Here is a 17638-nt window from a genome sequence, read left to right as displayed (position 1 = left end):
CTCAGCCAATTTCTTCCCCACCCTGTGAATAAAGTCTACTAGGGATACATTCTTCCTAGTGTTCTCCTTATATAAAATAAAACTGTTAACAGTTGACATGATAAACAAGTGGAAAAACAGCTTTTACCACCACTTCAAAGTTTTTCGGGCAAACGGATAATAGCTGGAGAACTGATCTGCTCTGTCAACCCCAGCTTTATTCTTACTGTAATCAATAATAATGACTGGCTTTACAATTTCTGCTATTCCACCTTTGGCCCTCACTTGAATACTAGTGCTGGTAGACTTATGCTTTGCGGAAAGACAAAAAACATCTCGTTTTGACTTCCACTTCATTGCCAAGAGATGGTGTTTCCTTTGAAAAACTATCTTCTTTTTTTAGTTTTAGTGTTGTGAATATTCATCGCAAACCTTTCCTGTTTTTCATTACAGTTCCCACTCCAAGAGCTTTATTTTTCCACAACATGTCCAAAAGAGATGGACTGTGTAGTACCTATCCATATACAGGGTGTTTCAAAAATGACCGGTATATTTGAAACGGCAATAAAAACTAAATGAGCAGCGATAGAAATACACCGTTTGTTGCAATATGCTTGGGACAACAGTACATTTTCAGGCGGACAAACTTTCGAAATTACAGTAGTTACAAGTTTCAACAACAGATGGCGCTGCAAGTGATGTGAAAGATATAGACGACAACGCAGTCTGTGGGTGCGCCATTCTGTACGCCGTCTTTCTGCTGTAAGCGTGTGCTGTTCACAACGTGCAAGTGTGCTGTGGACAACATGGTTTATTCCTTAGAACAGGGGATTTTTCTGGTGTTGGAATTCCACCGCCTAGAACACAGTGTTGTTGCAACAAGACGAAGTTTTCAACGGAGGTTTAATGTAACCAAAGGACCGAAAAGCGATACAATAAAGGATCTGTTTGAAAAATTTCAACGGACTGGGAACGTGACGGATGAACGTACTGGAAAGGTAGGGCGACCGCGTACGGCAACCACAGAGAGCAACGCGCAGCTAGTGCAGCAGGTGATCCAACAGCGGCCTCGGGTTTCCGTTCGCCATGTTGCAGCTGCGGTCCAAATGACGCCAACGTCCACGTATCGTCTCATGCACCAGAGTTTACACCTCTATCCATACAAAATTCAAACGCGGCAACCCCTCAGCGCCGCTACCATTGCTGCACGAGAGACATTCGCTAACGATATAGTGCACAGGATTGATGACGGCGATATGCATGTGGGCAGCATTTGGTTTACTGACGAAGCTTATTTTTACCTGGACGGCTTCGTCAATAAACAGAACTGGCGCATATGGGGAACCGAAAAGCCCCATGTTGCAGTCCCATTGTCCCTGCATCCTCAAAAAGTACTGGTATGGGCCGCCATTTCTTCCAAAGGAATCATTGGCCCATTTTTCAGATCTGAAACGATTACTGCATCACGCTATCTGGACATTCTTCGTGAATTTGTGGCGGTACAAACTGCCTTAGACGACACTGTGAACACCTTGTGGTTTATGCAAGATGGTGCCCGGCCACATCGCATGGCCGACGTCTTTAATTTCCTGAATGAATATTTCGATGATCGTGTGATTGCTTTGGGCTATCCGAAACATACAGGAGGCGGTGTGGATTGGCCTCCCTATTCGCCAGACATGAACCCCTGTGACTTCTTTCTGTGGGGACACTTGAAAGACCAGGTGTACCACCAGAATCCAGAAACAATTGAACAGCTGAAGCAGTACATCTCATCTGCGTGTGAAGCCATTCCGCCAGACACGTTGTCAAAGGTTTCGGGTAATTTCATTCAGAGACTACGCCATATTATTGCCACGCATGGTGGATATGTGCAAAATATCGTACTATAGAGTTTCCCAGACCACAGCGCCATCTGTTGTTGACAATTGTAACTACTGTAATTTCGAAAGTTTGTCTGCCTGAAAATGTACTGTTGTCCCAAGCATATTGCAACAAACGGTGTATTTCTATCGCTGCTCGTTTAGTTTGTAATGCCATTTCAAATATACCGGTCATTTTTGAAACACCCTGTAAATGCAATGTCCTTTGCCAAAGTACTGTGAACACAACCTTTTTACAAGGCCCTGGATACTATTGTCAACACTGCCTGCAGAACCTGTATATACATCACAGTTTAGCATATAACCAGTTGATGAATCGCAGAGAGCATACAATTTTATTCCATATTTATTGGGTTTGTTTTTCATGTATACTCTGAAGCTTGTTCTACCACAAAACGGACACATTGCCTCATCTATTGTCAGATTCATGCCTGGACGAAAACTAATTTTGCTTTTATTCACAAAGAAATCAAATAAAGGCCTCACTTTGTGAAGTGGGTCATGCTTTTCTTTGCCTCTGCTAATGAACGTAGCATTGTCATTCAAGTGTAACATTGACAATGTAGCGCAAAATCGATCGCGACTCAACAATTTACTCGCAAATCCTGTCTGCGGAAATGGATCTGTTGACCAATAATCACTGATTTTCAGCAATTTGACGACGTACATATGCAAAATAATACTGAGAGACCAGTAAATCTCTTGCAATTTTATTGCAGACCACTTGTGCCAAACAGAGTTTATTTTCAGGCTACCTTTGTGTTTGCCGGCCGCAGTGGCTGAGCGGTTCTAGGCGCTACAGTCTGGAACCGCGCGACCGCTATGGCCGCAGGTTTGAATCCTGCCTCAGGAATGGATGTGTGTGATGTCCTTAGGTTAGTTAGGTTTAAGTAGTTCTAAGTTCTAGGGTAATGATGACCTCAGAAGTTAAGTCCCATAGTGCTCAGAGCCATTTTTGAACCTTTGCGTTTCATTGCCGTAATAACGTTACCAGTGTGCCGATTCATTTCACTTTTGATGAGCCGAAAAGGTTGTCATCAAAGAAATAACTAAAATATTGAAGTTCCTCAGTGTCATCTGAAAAATGCGATGCTACGCCGACTACTTCCTGGAAATCCGGCAGTACTGGTGACCAATCTTGCTCTTTGTGCTCAGTGAGGCACACACGCCCAGGTACAATGGATGGTGACTGATGGTCTGTACCACTGTCTGCAAAGAAAAAAATAATGTGAAGATTGATACTAAAAAGTACTAAATGCAAGTGAAGTAATGAACATTACTCACAATACAAAATGCGGTAACGAACTCTTCACTTTATGAACAATTGAGACATATACATACCTGAATTATCACTTGTACTTTCGTCTGGAGAGTACAAATCCTCTTTGTCATAATCGTCAATTTCAGACCCTGCATCTCCATAAAGAATATCTAAGATCTCGCTGCGTGATATTTTCACGATCGTAAACACCTGTGAATGAACTGCAGGTAACTTCGTCTTTGCAGTGCTCACAGCCGCTCCCAGGATGAGATAGCTGATAAGTGCTTGCCTCTTGCGGAATAAGAATGGAATACCTCCACATTAGTTGACGAAACTGCTTCGGAGACACGCTAAACGCACTTACGGAGCCAAATAAAGGCTCGCCCATACGGTATACGGGCGCCGTCGCCAACATCAGGGCGGCCGCGCACGTATGGTGTACGGGCACCGTGCTGTAAGTGTTAAGCTCATCACATTTCGTAGCAAGTACAGAAATACTACTTTCTGTGATGTCCAGGAAACCTGCATGCTCGGTTTGCTAGAGCAACATTCAAACAAATCAAATTAATGAGTTTTTTTACAATAAGAAAAGATACAATACTTAAATTTTGCAATTACACAGATGTGTCACAAGCAAAGGGCGACATTCAAAATAATCGATCTTCTTCAGTATAGACAATCCTAAGTCTGTGCTACATAGAGAGTACAAGTGAAGTTGCTAGAGTTGATGCTGCTATTGAACTGGGTCACGTTGACACTACTATAGAACTGTGTCATGCTGACACTACTATAGAAATGGGCCATCACCAGTCAGTTGTGGCACTCATGTCCTCTTCATATAGGGGCCGCTGCTATCACATTGTTGTCCTGGAGGGAGGTCTGGTCGGCGTAATATTGGCTGACTTCTTCTCACAGCCTTCTCTTCCCTGTCGTTTCCGACTGGCATGCTGGCACCTGACTTTATGCTGTAACATTCGTAACATTCCTCCCCCCCCCCCCCCCAAAGTGACAGACCATCATAATATAGAGAGAGCGTGGCTACTCAGATGGACCGGAAGTTGTGGCTGCAGGGGACATCGGACTTCTGGTCATACCCCACCATTCAGCCTTTGCTCTGGTGGAAACACCCTCCAGAAAACGCCCAGAAGGGTACACGTCCACCTCCTGAGGCCCATAGCAAGATTTAGAAGATGTCAGCTGCTGCAGAGTGGGGAGGTCTAGCTCCATTCGTAGAACGAGAGGAGGCAGAGAAGGCGAAGGCTCTGTCTCCATGGCATCATCCCGCTGTGTTGTGATAACACCCTCTGGCAGCTGCTGTGACCATTGTGTCCTCAGGATCCATGATACAAAAGGATCACCAAGCACATGATGGTGTTGAATTTGATTGTGATGTTGACCCTGCAATCCGTCTGGGCCTGAAATGAGATACATGCATGCGCCAAGTCGACGAAGGATCTCACCTCATGCCCACTGTCTGCTGCCACAAAAAACCCTGAAAAACACAATAACATGTGGCATGAAGTGATACTTGTGGCCTTCCTTTGATGCTAGATGCTGAGAAGGTTGGATCAGTGTCCGATGGTGGCAGCCATGAAGCAATTCTGCCGGTGTTGGTCCATCTCGTGAATGCGAACGATAGGAGGCAAGAAACAGTTGCAATGCTTTATCCATGGTGTGTGTGGTGCAAAGTTTGGCCATCTGCTGCTAGAAGATTCTGACAAATGGTTCCACTTTGCCATTTGACTGTGGATGGAATGGTGCACTAGTTAGATGCTGTATGCCATTACGTTCACAGAATGTTTCAAATTCATTTGACGTGAACTGAGGGCCATTGTCTGACACTATGACTTCAGGCAAACTTTTGAGGCAAAAAGTAGGGGACAATGCCTGAACAGTGCTGCATGACACTGTTGAGTTCATAGACACAGCAAAAGGAAGCGTGCTATAAGAGTCTACCACAATCAACCAATTAACATTCCCAAAGGTCCCGCAAAGTCTATGTGCATACATTGCCTTGGTGATTGCGACTTAGGCCAAGCAGAGAATTTTTGTGGCAGAGTGGACTGATTTACCATACATGTGTGACACTGTGACATCATCTGTTCTATTTGAGTGTCCATACACTACCAGGTACAGTGTCAACGCACTAACTGATTCATGCGAGCAGTGTCCCAGTGTCTTTGGTGAAGTAACTGCAACACTTCTTTTTGCAAAGCTTTGGGGAGATGTGTAGAGTATCAGCACACGACAGAGTTCTTTATGCTATGCAATGAGGTAGACCAAGATGTGCAAATGTATTTTAGCAAAATGTTCAAATCTGAATCAGATTCCGTGGCCTGTGCAAATTTCCTATAGTTCAGGGGAAAAGATTGAAGCAATTCAGAATCCTTAGCATCAATGTGTCAATAAGATGCAGCAGAAGCCTGTGCCAGGGCCAATCGGAAGGTGTGAAAGTGCACCTACATTAACATGCTGAGCTGTTGGATGATACACAATATTGTACTGATATTGAGACAATAACAAAGAGACCATCTTTGCAGTTTTTGAGGCAGTTCATACAGGAACCGGTTTTGTCGGATGAAACAAGGACTGCAAAGGCTTGTGATCTGTTACTAAGTAGAATTTTCTGCCATACAAATAGTGGTGGAATTTGATGACACCATACACAATAGCTAATGCCTTTTTTTCTATTTGTAAGTAGTTACACTGAGCTTTGGACAACATTTTTGATAAGAAAGCAATAAGTCTATCATTATCACCAAATCTGTGTGAAAGCACTGCACTGATTCTGTAAGAAGCATCAACTTGCAACACAACTGGTTTCTCAGGATCAAAGTGAACCGAGCATCAATCACTGAACAATGCATTTTTAAGTTTTTGAAAAGCTTCTTGGCACTCACCTGTCCAAACAAGGGGATGTTCTTGTGGTGCAAGCAAGCTGCAAGTTGTGAAGCATTTGGTATGAACTGAATATAATATTTCATTTTCCCAAAGACTGACTGCAATTCTGTGACACTGTGTGGAACTGGCAGGTCACATACAGCTAACAAATGTGGCTGAAGAGGATGTACACCTTGACTGCTTATGACATGACTAATACACTGCAGTTTAAAACAAATCACACTTGTCCAGTCTGCACTTCAGTCCTGCATCTGATAATGCATGAAACAAAAAACGCAAATTTGCAATGTGTTCTTTAGGTGTATGACCCATTATGACAATATCTTCCAAACAGTTTGGACAGGTTGGCACTTGAGCAGTCAGCTGTTCCAAATGCTATTGAAAAATGCTGGGTGTGGAAGCACTGCCAAGAGGCAAACGCAAATATTTAAACAAGCCTAAATGAGTGTTCACAACACACATGGTTTGAGATTCCTCATCTAGTGGTATTTGAAGGTAGGCATAGTGCAAATCAATTTTTGAAAAGTAACAACCAGGGCCTAATCTGTCCATGAGATCCTCTGTATGTGGCAATGAATTAGCATCAATCAGTTTGTGGATTGACTGTAGACTTAAAGTCAACACAGAGGTGAATTCAACCTGAAGGTTTGGGGAGCAAAACCAGTGGACTTGCCCATTGACTTGCTTGTATGGGCGCAATAGCTCTGCTGTCTTGGAATTCCTTAAATTCAGCAGCTACTTTGTCCCGTAATGCAATGGGAACAGGTCAGGCCAGGCAAAATTTTGGCTGAGCATTGTCTTTCATAGTAATTTGTACAACAAAATCGTTAGCCTTGCCTCAACCTTTAGAAAAGAGTTCCAGGAATTCTTTCAGCAAGCTAGCTACACAGTCTTTGAGATTGAACTCAGTCACTGACAACACATTGTCCTGAATTGAAAGCCAAACAAATCAAATGAATCAAGGCTAAATATGTTCTCACAATCATGTGATTGTAGCACAGTGAAAGTCATAGTTCACATATGTGAGCAATACATGGCAGGCAAAGTACATTTTCTGAGAATGGGAATGTCTTGTCCATTATAAGCCATCAGGTGCATGCTAGTTTTAGACAGGCATGGGGAGTCTAATAGTTCATACGTGTTACAATTCAGCAATGTAACAAAGGCACCCATGTCCAACTGAAATTTCACACAAATTCCACTAAGATGCAAATGAACAAAAAGTTTGTTAGACTGGCATTGCACTGAAGAAACTGTTCGCTAATGCCCATAGCAGGCTTTGAATACACTGCATTGATTACATGGGCCTTGTGACTAGATTTTTGTGAGTGGGCAGAATTCCTATGTTTGTTCCATTGCAAACATATGGATTGTATGTGACTTTTCTTGCCACAAGCATAACACTGTGCTTGTCTGGATGGGCAACCTTGGCGTTTGTGCCGTGAATAGCACTGAGGGCATGACTTAATTCTGTTCGCCTGTTTAGAGACCTGTTTATGAAACTTTGTGCATGCATGCTGTTGCTGCCTACTGGGCCAGTCATTAGCGAGGGACGACTCAACCCAGAAAATTAGTGGCTGCTCAAATTTATTGGCCACTATGGCATTTGAATCATACTGACCTAGAATTTGCACTACGTGCTGAAAGGATGGATCTGACCATTTCAAAATCTGTTCTCTAAGTTTGACATCAGTTACATTGTACATAATCACATCATGAAACATAGCATGTGAACATAAAGCACCACAAGCACATTTAAATTTGCATTTACTCATCATACCCTGCAAATCTGTTACCCACTCATGTTAAGTTCGTTCTGACCTTTCCTTGCAATGAAAGAAATGGTACCTAGCTGCCACAACATTCACTTGCTTTTCATAATAGTTAGTTAGAGAATCTACAATCTGATCATAGGAACATTCACTCAGATTGGCATTAGGAAACAATTTCTGAATGAGGTGAAAGACTGCACTTCCTACTGTTGACAAAAAGTAATGTAGTTTCATAGTACCTGATACATTTTGAGCAATGATGTGGGCTTTATACCGTTCCAACCACTTGAACCATTCCTCTTCTTTTTCATTAAACTGTTGAAAAGGCAGTATGGCACCCAGGGCTACAGTTGATGCCTGTGGTGCAGCGTTAGGTGTTCGATTGCCGAGTAGCTGCTGTACTGTGTTTAGCATCTGAAACTGAAACATCTGTGTTAGTTGTGTTGCATCTATCGCTTATAGCTATGGTGCCTGAGCAGGGGTGGGATAGTTGGGTTGCTCATTTTGGAATAGGCAAATGCTGTAAACAGACAGTGCAAGCAAGAAAAATAAGCACACAAGCAAAGAAAATTTCTGCAATGCCCACCTGAAAACACTGAATAGCAAAAAAACTGTTAAAATACATAGACACACTCCTACAAAGAAAAGACAGGGTAGAATTAAGGCGCCAGTAAAACCCAAAATCCCACGACAGAAAAAAATTGTGGCAGCCAGGCACAGCGTTGTCACATTGGTGTTTGTTCACCTCCTCGTCGCCAAATATGTGGTGTCTAGGAATCCCGAAGTTGCTAGAGTTGATGCTGCTATTGAACTGGGTCACTTTGACACTACTATAGAACTGGATCATGCTGACACTACTATATAACTGGGCTATCGCCAGTCAGTTGCAGTACTCATATCCTCTTCATATGGGGCCGCTGCTCACATTGTTGTCCTGGAGGGAGGTCCGGTCAGCGTGCTATTGGCTGACTTCTTCTCACAGCCTTCTCTTCCCTGTCATTCCTGGCCAGCATGCTGGCACTTTACTTTATGCCATAACACTTTCTAAGTCTAAGCAATGCAATTTCTAGGTTGGAATATCAACAATATAAGGAAAATATAGATTGCTACTCACTGAAATGTGACCTGTTTAATTTACTTGCATGGTACAAATTATTGATGACCTGTTTACAATAATGGATGCTTTGATATTCAAAACACATCATGTGTGCAAGTGAGGCAGTATTTTGTGTAAGATATTAATAAGTACTGATCTGTCTCACACTTACCTTTTTCTTAAAAGTACCAGAAAAGATTATTTATGCAAGGATTGTAACACACTACCTCAAAATAAGACAGTTTTGGATTTTGAAAGGGTGTCTCCAAAGAACGCACCATTTGTCAGTCACAAACCAGATTGCATAAAGTTTAAATGAGAAAATACAGGGTGTCCCACTCAAGCCTCCCTGATTTCTAGGACCCAGGAGATAAAAACCACAGTAGATACGACAATGAAAAATGCACCACACTGTAGAGCATCTCAAAGAATTTATATTCCTGCATCAGAAGTGCCAAGTATCATTGCCAGAAAGCAGCATGGTCTAATGAAGTGAAAATGGCGACCCCACAGCAGCGCGTGCAAGTAGTCGTGTGGTTTGCAGAAACAAAATCGCTGATTATTGTGAAAGAAATTATCGTTGTGTGTATGAATGTGATCCACCTGATGTGAAAGCAATCAAGGAATTGTACCGGAAGTTTCTGGCAACAGGAAGTGTTCTGAAACATTCTGGCAGTGCACATTATGGAGTTTCAGAAGAGAAAGTGGAGTACATCAGACTTACGTTTCACAGAAGCCCATGTAAGTCAATTTGTCAAGCATCTATGCAACTTGATGTACCTTGATCAACATTGCATCATTTAGTTCACCAGCATCTTCATATGTGTGTTCTTACAAAGTGCAAATTCTGCAACATCTGACGTCGAACAACAAACCACGCCGACAACAGTTTGCTGCGGATATGCTGCAGCGTATTGATGTGGTGGATACCAGCTTCCTGGAAAGATGTTTATTCTCAGGTGAGGCAACCTTTTATCTATCAGGAAGGATTAATAGGCATAATGTTCATATTTGGGGTTCGCAAAATCTGCATGTTATTATTGAACATGTTCGTTATAACCCTAAACTAAAAGTCTGGACTATTGGACCATTCTTCTTTGTGGAACAAACAGTGAATGAGTCAGTGTACTTGGACATGTTGGAGCAATCTGTGTACCCTCAGATACAAGACTTGCAACCCAACATCATTTTTCAACAAGATGGAGCTGACCACCACATTCACCTGACATTATGCCACTTGATTTCTTCATGTTGGGATTTGTGAAGGACTGCGTGTATGCGACCAAAGTGGATGACATTCCTACATTGCAACATTGTGTTGCTAATGCAATTGCAAGAAATTGAATGTAGACTTGATATTCTTCCTGCTACAAGTGTTTCACATGTAGAGGTGTAGTAATGATAAATAAATACATTACCGAGCGAGGTGGCGCAGTGGTTAGACGCTGGACTCGCATTCGGAAGGACGACGGTTCAATCCCGCCTCCGGCCATCCTGATTTAGGTTTTCCGTGATTTCCCTAAATCACTCCAGGCAAATGCCGGGATGGTTCCTCTGAAAGGGCACGGCCGACTTCCTTCCCCATCCTTCCCTATTCCGATGAGACCGATGACCACGCTGTCTGGTCTCCTTCCCCAAACCAACCAAATAAATACATTCTTTGAGATGCTCTACAATGTGGTGCATTTTTCAGTGTCATATTTAATGCGTGGTTTTTTTCCCCTGGGTCTTTGAAATCAGGGAGGTTTGAGTGGGACACTCTGTATTACCAACAGATATTTTCTGAGACTTGTCAAATGCATTTGATTGTGCAGCTCACAGCACTCTCCTAGAGAATTCTTGCTGTAAACTAATTTTAATCCTATGTAACTAAATGAATCTAGAGAGAAAGGAATTTAATGTAATCTCTCATGTTTTCTTGGTGCAATTGAGTAACAAATGGCTCAGACAGTCATCAAAATATTCTGCATAAAATGGAAATAACGACTTGTCAGAATACCCAGAAGCACACAGTTAGATTTAACATGCATAATTATAAATGAAGGGAAGGAAAAAAAGTAGTTAGAGATAGTCACATTGATGGTCAGCATACTGTCATAGCTTTCACTGAGAAGGTGTACATAATTGTGAAACTGGTGTGTTACACATTAACCCACCAAGATAGCTACATTAGATAAAGTACCACTACCAGGATGGGGAGGTGTACTGGCCACAGATTGAATCCACCAAGAGTCTGACCAACCTGGATGTGGCTTTAGATGATTTACCACACCTGACTAGGTAAATACTGGACTGGTACCCAAGTCCAGCCAGATTAATCAACTGCAAACATTTAGAAAATTTTTGCACACTTTCACAAGAATAACACTACATGCAGATATTTACGAGGGTGGTTTGAAAATATCTCAGAACGGAATAGAAAAAAAGTACTTCCATCACTGAAACTTTTTTTATTTTTCAATGTAGTCTCCTTGTAGATTAATGCACTTGGTCCAATAATATTCCAGTGCCTTGATCCCATCTCAAAAATAAGTTTCTTTCACGCCTGCAAAATAGTTGTCAACTCCAGCTATCAGTTCTTCGTCTGAAGTGAATCTTCGTCCACCAAACAAAAAATTTTCCTTAGTTCTTCTAATTTTGCCATGGCACCGACATGTGTGTGGGCACCCATTGTCTTGATGGAAGATGACTTTCTTCCTTGCTAAACCTGGTGTGTTTTCATGTATATTTTGTTGCAATTTTTCCAGGAGGTTAGCATAGTATTCTCCAGTAATTGTTTGCCCAGTGTGGAGATAATCTACAAACAGAATCCCCTCCACATCCCAGGACACTGATGCCATGACCTTTCCTGCTGAAGGAATTGTCTTTGCTTTCTTTGGTCTCAGAGAATCAATATGTTTCCACTGCTCTGACTGTTGTTTTGTCTCTCGGGTATAGTAGTACACCCAAGTTTCATCTGTGGTCATAAACTGGAGCAAAAAATCTTGTTTGTTTCTCCTAAAATGGGCAAAACATTGTTCCGATTTGTCCATTCTCATGCATTTCTGATCCAGCGTCAAGAGTCACGGCACCCATCTTGCAGATAAATTTTTTATTTCTAATTCTTCAGTTAAAATGCAATATACCCTTTCAGATGACATCTGGCAAGCATGAGCAATTTCATGCACTTTCAGTTGGTGATCCTCCATGATCATTTTGTGCACTTTTGCAATGATTTCTGGAGTAGTGACACATCTTGACTAACCACTGCGTGGATCATCATCGAAGCTCTTCCGACTAAATTTAAATTCAATTTTCCACTTGGAAACAGTTGAGTATGAAGGAACAGAGCCCCCCCCCCTCCCACCCCCCCCCCCCCCCCCCCCCCAGTGTAGTCTGGAAATTGGCATGAATGTCCGTTGCTCTCATACCTTTCTTTATGAAGTACTTAATCGCTGCTCGAATCTTTGATTTTTTCCATCTTCACAAATCGCTATGCAGGAACAATAACAGAGACACATCACCGCATCCAAGAGCACTGATGTGGCATGTGTTTACAGGCAACAGTCCAATGAATATCACATGAACAACTCCATACTGGGGGGGGGGGGGGGGGGGGGGGGGTATAGGGCTGGCGACAGGAAGAAAGGACATCCGGTCACCCCATAATGGAAAATCTATTAATGACCAGCCAACCCTATGCAGATGTGGAACAAAGGCACAAGTAAAAGAAGAATTGCATCACAGATCATAATGAGAGGTCATAATTATGATATATGTAACATTGAAATAACTGAGCTAAACTGAGCCGCACGGGATTAGCCGTGCGGTCTAAGGTGCTGCAGTCATGGACTGTGCGGCTGGTCCCGGAGGAGGTTTGAGTCCTCCCTTGGGCATGGGTGTGTGTGTTTGTCCTTAGGATAATTTAGGTTAAGTAGTGTGTAAGCTTAGGGTCTGATGACCTTAGCAGTTGAGTCCCATAAGATTTCACACACATTTTGAGCTAAACTGAACTCTGCTGGATGTACACAGAGCTGACCTGATAGAAAAATACTTTTGACACATCCTCCCATTTATAGTAAAGTATGTAGTTGAACAGTGTTATAAATTTAAAAAAAACACGCACATCATGAGATGATGTAAAATAGCACATCATGTAACAACTGGAGAAATATTTAAAGTTTTTAAATACTTACCTCACACAACTGTCTCACTGTCATATTTTGATGAAGGATTCAGGAAATTATAGCAACTATGGAATGAAACTGTGACTTTCATGCCACATCATGTTTTTTTCAACATGGCTAACATGGACTGAGCATCAAAAACATCATAGACAAACTTCTTCTGTAACTGACTTGCCATTGATGCTTAAATGATTGTATAACAGTAACAGTTGTTATACATGTTATTACCATCAGTATATTAATAAAATTACAATGGAAAATTAACTATTCACGTAATTTTTGTATGTTTACATATTCTGTATACAAGCAAAAACTCGGAGGTGATAACTTTGAATTTTTATCTCTCCAAAAATGTATAAATTTATATATCTGAACAATTAATTATGAATATTAATTTCATAAGACTGGACACATTCAGGATGGGAAAAAAGCAACCTTAATTTTCAATTTAAACCATATTTTTCTGTATCACAATATAGACAAATAAATATTAATTTCACAGACAAAGTAGTTATAGTTTCTAATTGCCTTATTTTATAGATATTCCAAGACTAAGACTCTATTAATTTATGAGCAGAAAGGTTTCTAAAGTCATAAATAGTTGATTTGTTTATATATTGAATAAGCAGCCATCATGTTTTATATTAAACTTCCTGGCAGATTAAAACTGTGTGCCTGACCGAGACTCGAACTCGGGACCTTTGCCTTTCGCGGGCAAGTGCTCTACCATTTGAGCTACCGAAGCACAACTCACGCCCAGTCTCACAGCTTTATTTCTGCCAGTATCTCGTCTCCTACCTTCCAAACTTTACAGAAGCTCTCCTGTGAACCTTGCAGAACTAGCACTCCTGAAAGAAAGGATACTGTGGAGACATGGCTTAGCTACTGCTTGGGGGATGTTTCCAGAATGAGATTTTCACTCTGCAGCGGAGTGTGCGCTGGTATGAAACTTCCTGGCAAATTAAAACTGTGTGCCCAACCGAGACTCGAACTCGGGACCTTTGCCTTTCACGGGCAAGTGCTCTACCATCTGAGCTACCGAAGCACAACTCACATCCGGTCTCACAGCCTCACTTCCGCCAGTATCTCATCTCCTACCTTCCAAACTTTACAGAAACTCTCCCACGAACCTTGCAGAACTAGCACTCCTGAAAGAAAGGATACTGCGGAGACAAAGCTTAGCCACAGCCTGGGGGATGTTTCCAGAATGAGATTTTCACTCTGCAGCAGAGTGTGCGCTGATATGAAACTTCCTGGCAAATTAAAACTGTGTGCCCGACCGAGACTCGAACTCGGGACCTTTGCCTTTCACGGGCAAGTGCTCTATTATTTTTTTAAATACTGTGATGGAAATTTTAGCCAAAATATTGCTTTAAATAATTGTATTGACATTAAAATGAAAAAATAGTCTGAACTGCAACATATTTACTTAGATTTTTGGTTTCTACACTTTTGTAATTTGGTATATGAAATTAGACGATGACACTACTGTCTATATGTCATTAAATTACTTTAAATGATCTAAAATAGCATTTCAAACACATAAAAGGAAGGAACAAATTGTCATTAAACACAATAAAAATATGATATATTGAGTACTCGTTATAGGTACTGCATAGTACAACTGAAAAGTGTATCTCTCCACTCCAAGTATCAGTTACTTCATTAGGTAACTCTCTTAACTTGACAGTTACACTTCAACCTGCAACATGAGGACACCATGTGCTGAGAGCAGCCAGCAAATTAAGGTCATTTTGCTCCCTCTGGGCCAGAGGTTCACAATCTTAACATGGCCACTGCCATAGTTTGAATAACAAATAAAAACTTTGAGTAATATTTGTTCATTATTACTATTCTTATTACTGTTATTATTGTTGTTCTTGTTATTATTATTCATGTTCAGGAAAAAGAAAAAAAAATTGTCCCTGATCTACTTCAATAAGGCCATCATCAGTGTTGCTAGAACTACACATTTGTATGACACATCTCCCCTTTCAAATTGCAACAATATTCATATTTAGAAATATGTTAGACATTTTATTTGCTTGCTGAACCTCCCATGTTGAGTTCATATGTTGTTATTGACCCCTAAATGTGGTTTGTCATTTACATGAACCTGTTCAACATTTGGTTGCTGTGCTGATATGGACTACAATCTAGCCTTTGTTCAGTGATGTCAATTCCTCCTCCAGTGAGTTCATCTGGAAAGTCAAAGCTGTAGTCTCCATCCTTTTCAGTTGTCTTCACCAAATGGAAACAATTCCTTCATATTGATTGTTAGTTATTTTTATGATGTAAGAATGAGCTAAATTGCAATTTTCCTTTACTTGCCAGTACCTGCTTTATCTTCCTTCTTTAATTCGGGAATGCCTTGTGCCTAGTGATGACTGCCATAGTAATTTTTTCATTTATTCAGTTTCCTTCTTCCTATTTTCAGACAATCTTTATGTTTTGATATCATAGATACCACAGTCTGCATTCCTCTACCATCTATTGCTGGTTGGAACTCATTGAAGAGTGACATTGCACTGTATGTTTGTAATCACTGTAGCCATCATCACTTCACGAGACAATATTAACAATTTTCATCAACCTATTGCTATGCGATAACTTTGGGCCTTTTTTTATGTGCTTCAAAGAACAATATGTTGCAGACTGTAAATGCTGATGTAAGTAATGGTTGAAATGAGTCCTAAAGTTGCTCACAACTTCCTCATGTACTGTGACTTCAAAATATGAGCATTAAGTGTTTGATAACTTCTGACTCATCCACTGAATGCAACAGTACAATTTCTGGATAATGGGGTAGAAGGTTACAACCAAATACCAGTTTTCATATAACTTGAATAAATTGACTGCAACTTGCTGCTATGGCTGTTGTGAAAATTCCTATTGGATAAGGATCTCAACTGAATTATTAGTTTCCATGGTGCATTGTGGTCATTGTTTCAGTTTCATTTTAAATTCTCGGCCATATATGAGTTGTCATTTCATTGCTTTACATTTTGTAACACATTATTCTCAATTTTTTTTAAATGTTGGTTCAGTGATTTGCAAACAAACATTTGAAAAAAAATCAAAATTTTTTTCTCACTGTTGGAAGGAAGGAAGGAAGGAAGGATGATCAGAGTTTAATGTCCCATTGACAATGTGGTCATTAGAGACAGAGCACAAGATTGGATTACTGAAGGATGGGGAAGGAAAACAACCATACCCATTGCAAATGAACCATCCTGACATTTGTCTTAAGCAATTTAGGGAAATCATGGAAAAGCTAAATCTGGATGACTAAATACTGATTTGAATGGCCTCCTCCCAAATACAAGTCCAGTCTTGCTAGCCACCATGCCACCTATACTTTGTACGTCAAGAGAAGAGCTCTAGCAGCTGGCAGCGCAATTGCTAGTATTCAACACGGGCGGGCAGCGAGCAAGCAGCGGTTTCCCAGCACTACGCCAACACTGGGGCATTGCCATGGTAATGTAAACAAAAGCTCACGATTTGATTGGCTGTCACGGATGTGCGAAGTACGTGCACCAGGGCTGCGTCAACTGTCAGAAATCTTCTCTCGCCATACGCACTATAGCTTGGTGCTCACAGTTGGTAGTTTGTGTTCTGTTTGTTAGAAATTTGTAGAATGTCCATTTTATTCTCTAACTACATTGGTTCAAAATCTATTTTAGAAGGATTTAGTAGTTGACTTTTAAATAATTACTGGAGACCTCAAACATTATTTTACGATGAGAAGTTAATCTTCTGTGCTGTAAACATATATGTTGTCTTTAATATGTTGAACAGTAGTCTGTTCCCTTAACATATTCTTAATAGTTTTTATACAAGGACACATTTTTGAAGTATCTGACTCTTTGAGTATGTCAGGCAATTTTATAAGTGTAATAAATAAATATAAAATAAATGGAGTACAATTTTTGTCTTAAAGCCTACCACAAATAATAGCTTTCTCCTCCCCATGAAATACGTTATAAAACCATAATCTTTGCATAAAATTTACTTGATGAGTAGAAGCATGAGCTTGGCAATTCTTCTTGCACTTTTCTGCAGAAATTAACAATACATTGCATCCATGTCAAAGTATCTTATTTCACTGCATTTCAGCTCTCAGTCACAGCATTACAATCATTACTCTACCTCACATAAATTTCTACACAGTATCACATTGAGATACAGCATGTATAAAATACTAACTGATGATCTCTGGCGTGAGAGTTGCATAAGATCCCATATCCACTCCCATGCTCTACTTCATTGTTTTAAAATTAAGCTTAATTTAGATTTAATAGACTACACATACAAAACCAAATAAGCAAACAGTAAAATTCAACCTAATCATAACAAGTTAGATGATAAAATCTGTCATGAATTACCTTGAACTTATCTCAGACTCTCAGCCAGGTGAGTCTACTGTTGAAATCATTGCTTGTTAATTTATGTGTGATATGGGCAGTGATGCCTTCTTTATATAGCTGTGAGTTTTATCATGCTTTTACCCTACATTAATCTCTTCCATTTTGAATGTGATGTAAAGAAAAGGAGAATATTTGTGTTTTTAGGTGACCTTT

The 17638-nt window shown here is 40.6% G+C and overlaps 1 protein-coding gene across 2 annotated transcripts in view; it reads left to right on the top strand.

The window, feature by feature from the left end:
* The window catches only part of LOC124595643 (diacylglycerol lipase-beta-like), an 855670-nt gene that overhangs the window by 770963 nt on the left and 67069 nt on the right, over positions 1-17638 (top strand). The gene's annotated exons all lie outside the window — the stretch shown is intronic.

This window comes from Schistocerca americana, chromosome 1 (assembly GCF_021461395.2).
Source record: "Schistocerca americana isolate TAMUIC-IGC-003095 chromosome 1, iqSchAmer2.1, whole genome shotgun sequence".
NCBI lineage: Eukaryota > Metazoa > Arthropoda > Insecta > Orthoptera > Acrididae > Schistocerca > Schistocerca americana.
Note: the sequence above shows the minus strand (reverse complement) of the source record. Positions and strands in the feature narration are given on the sequence as shown.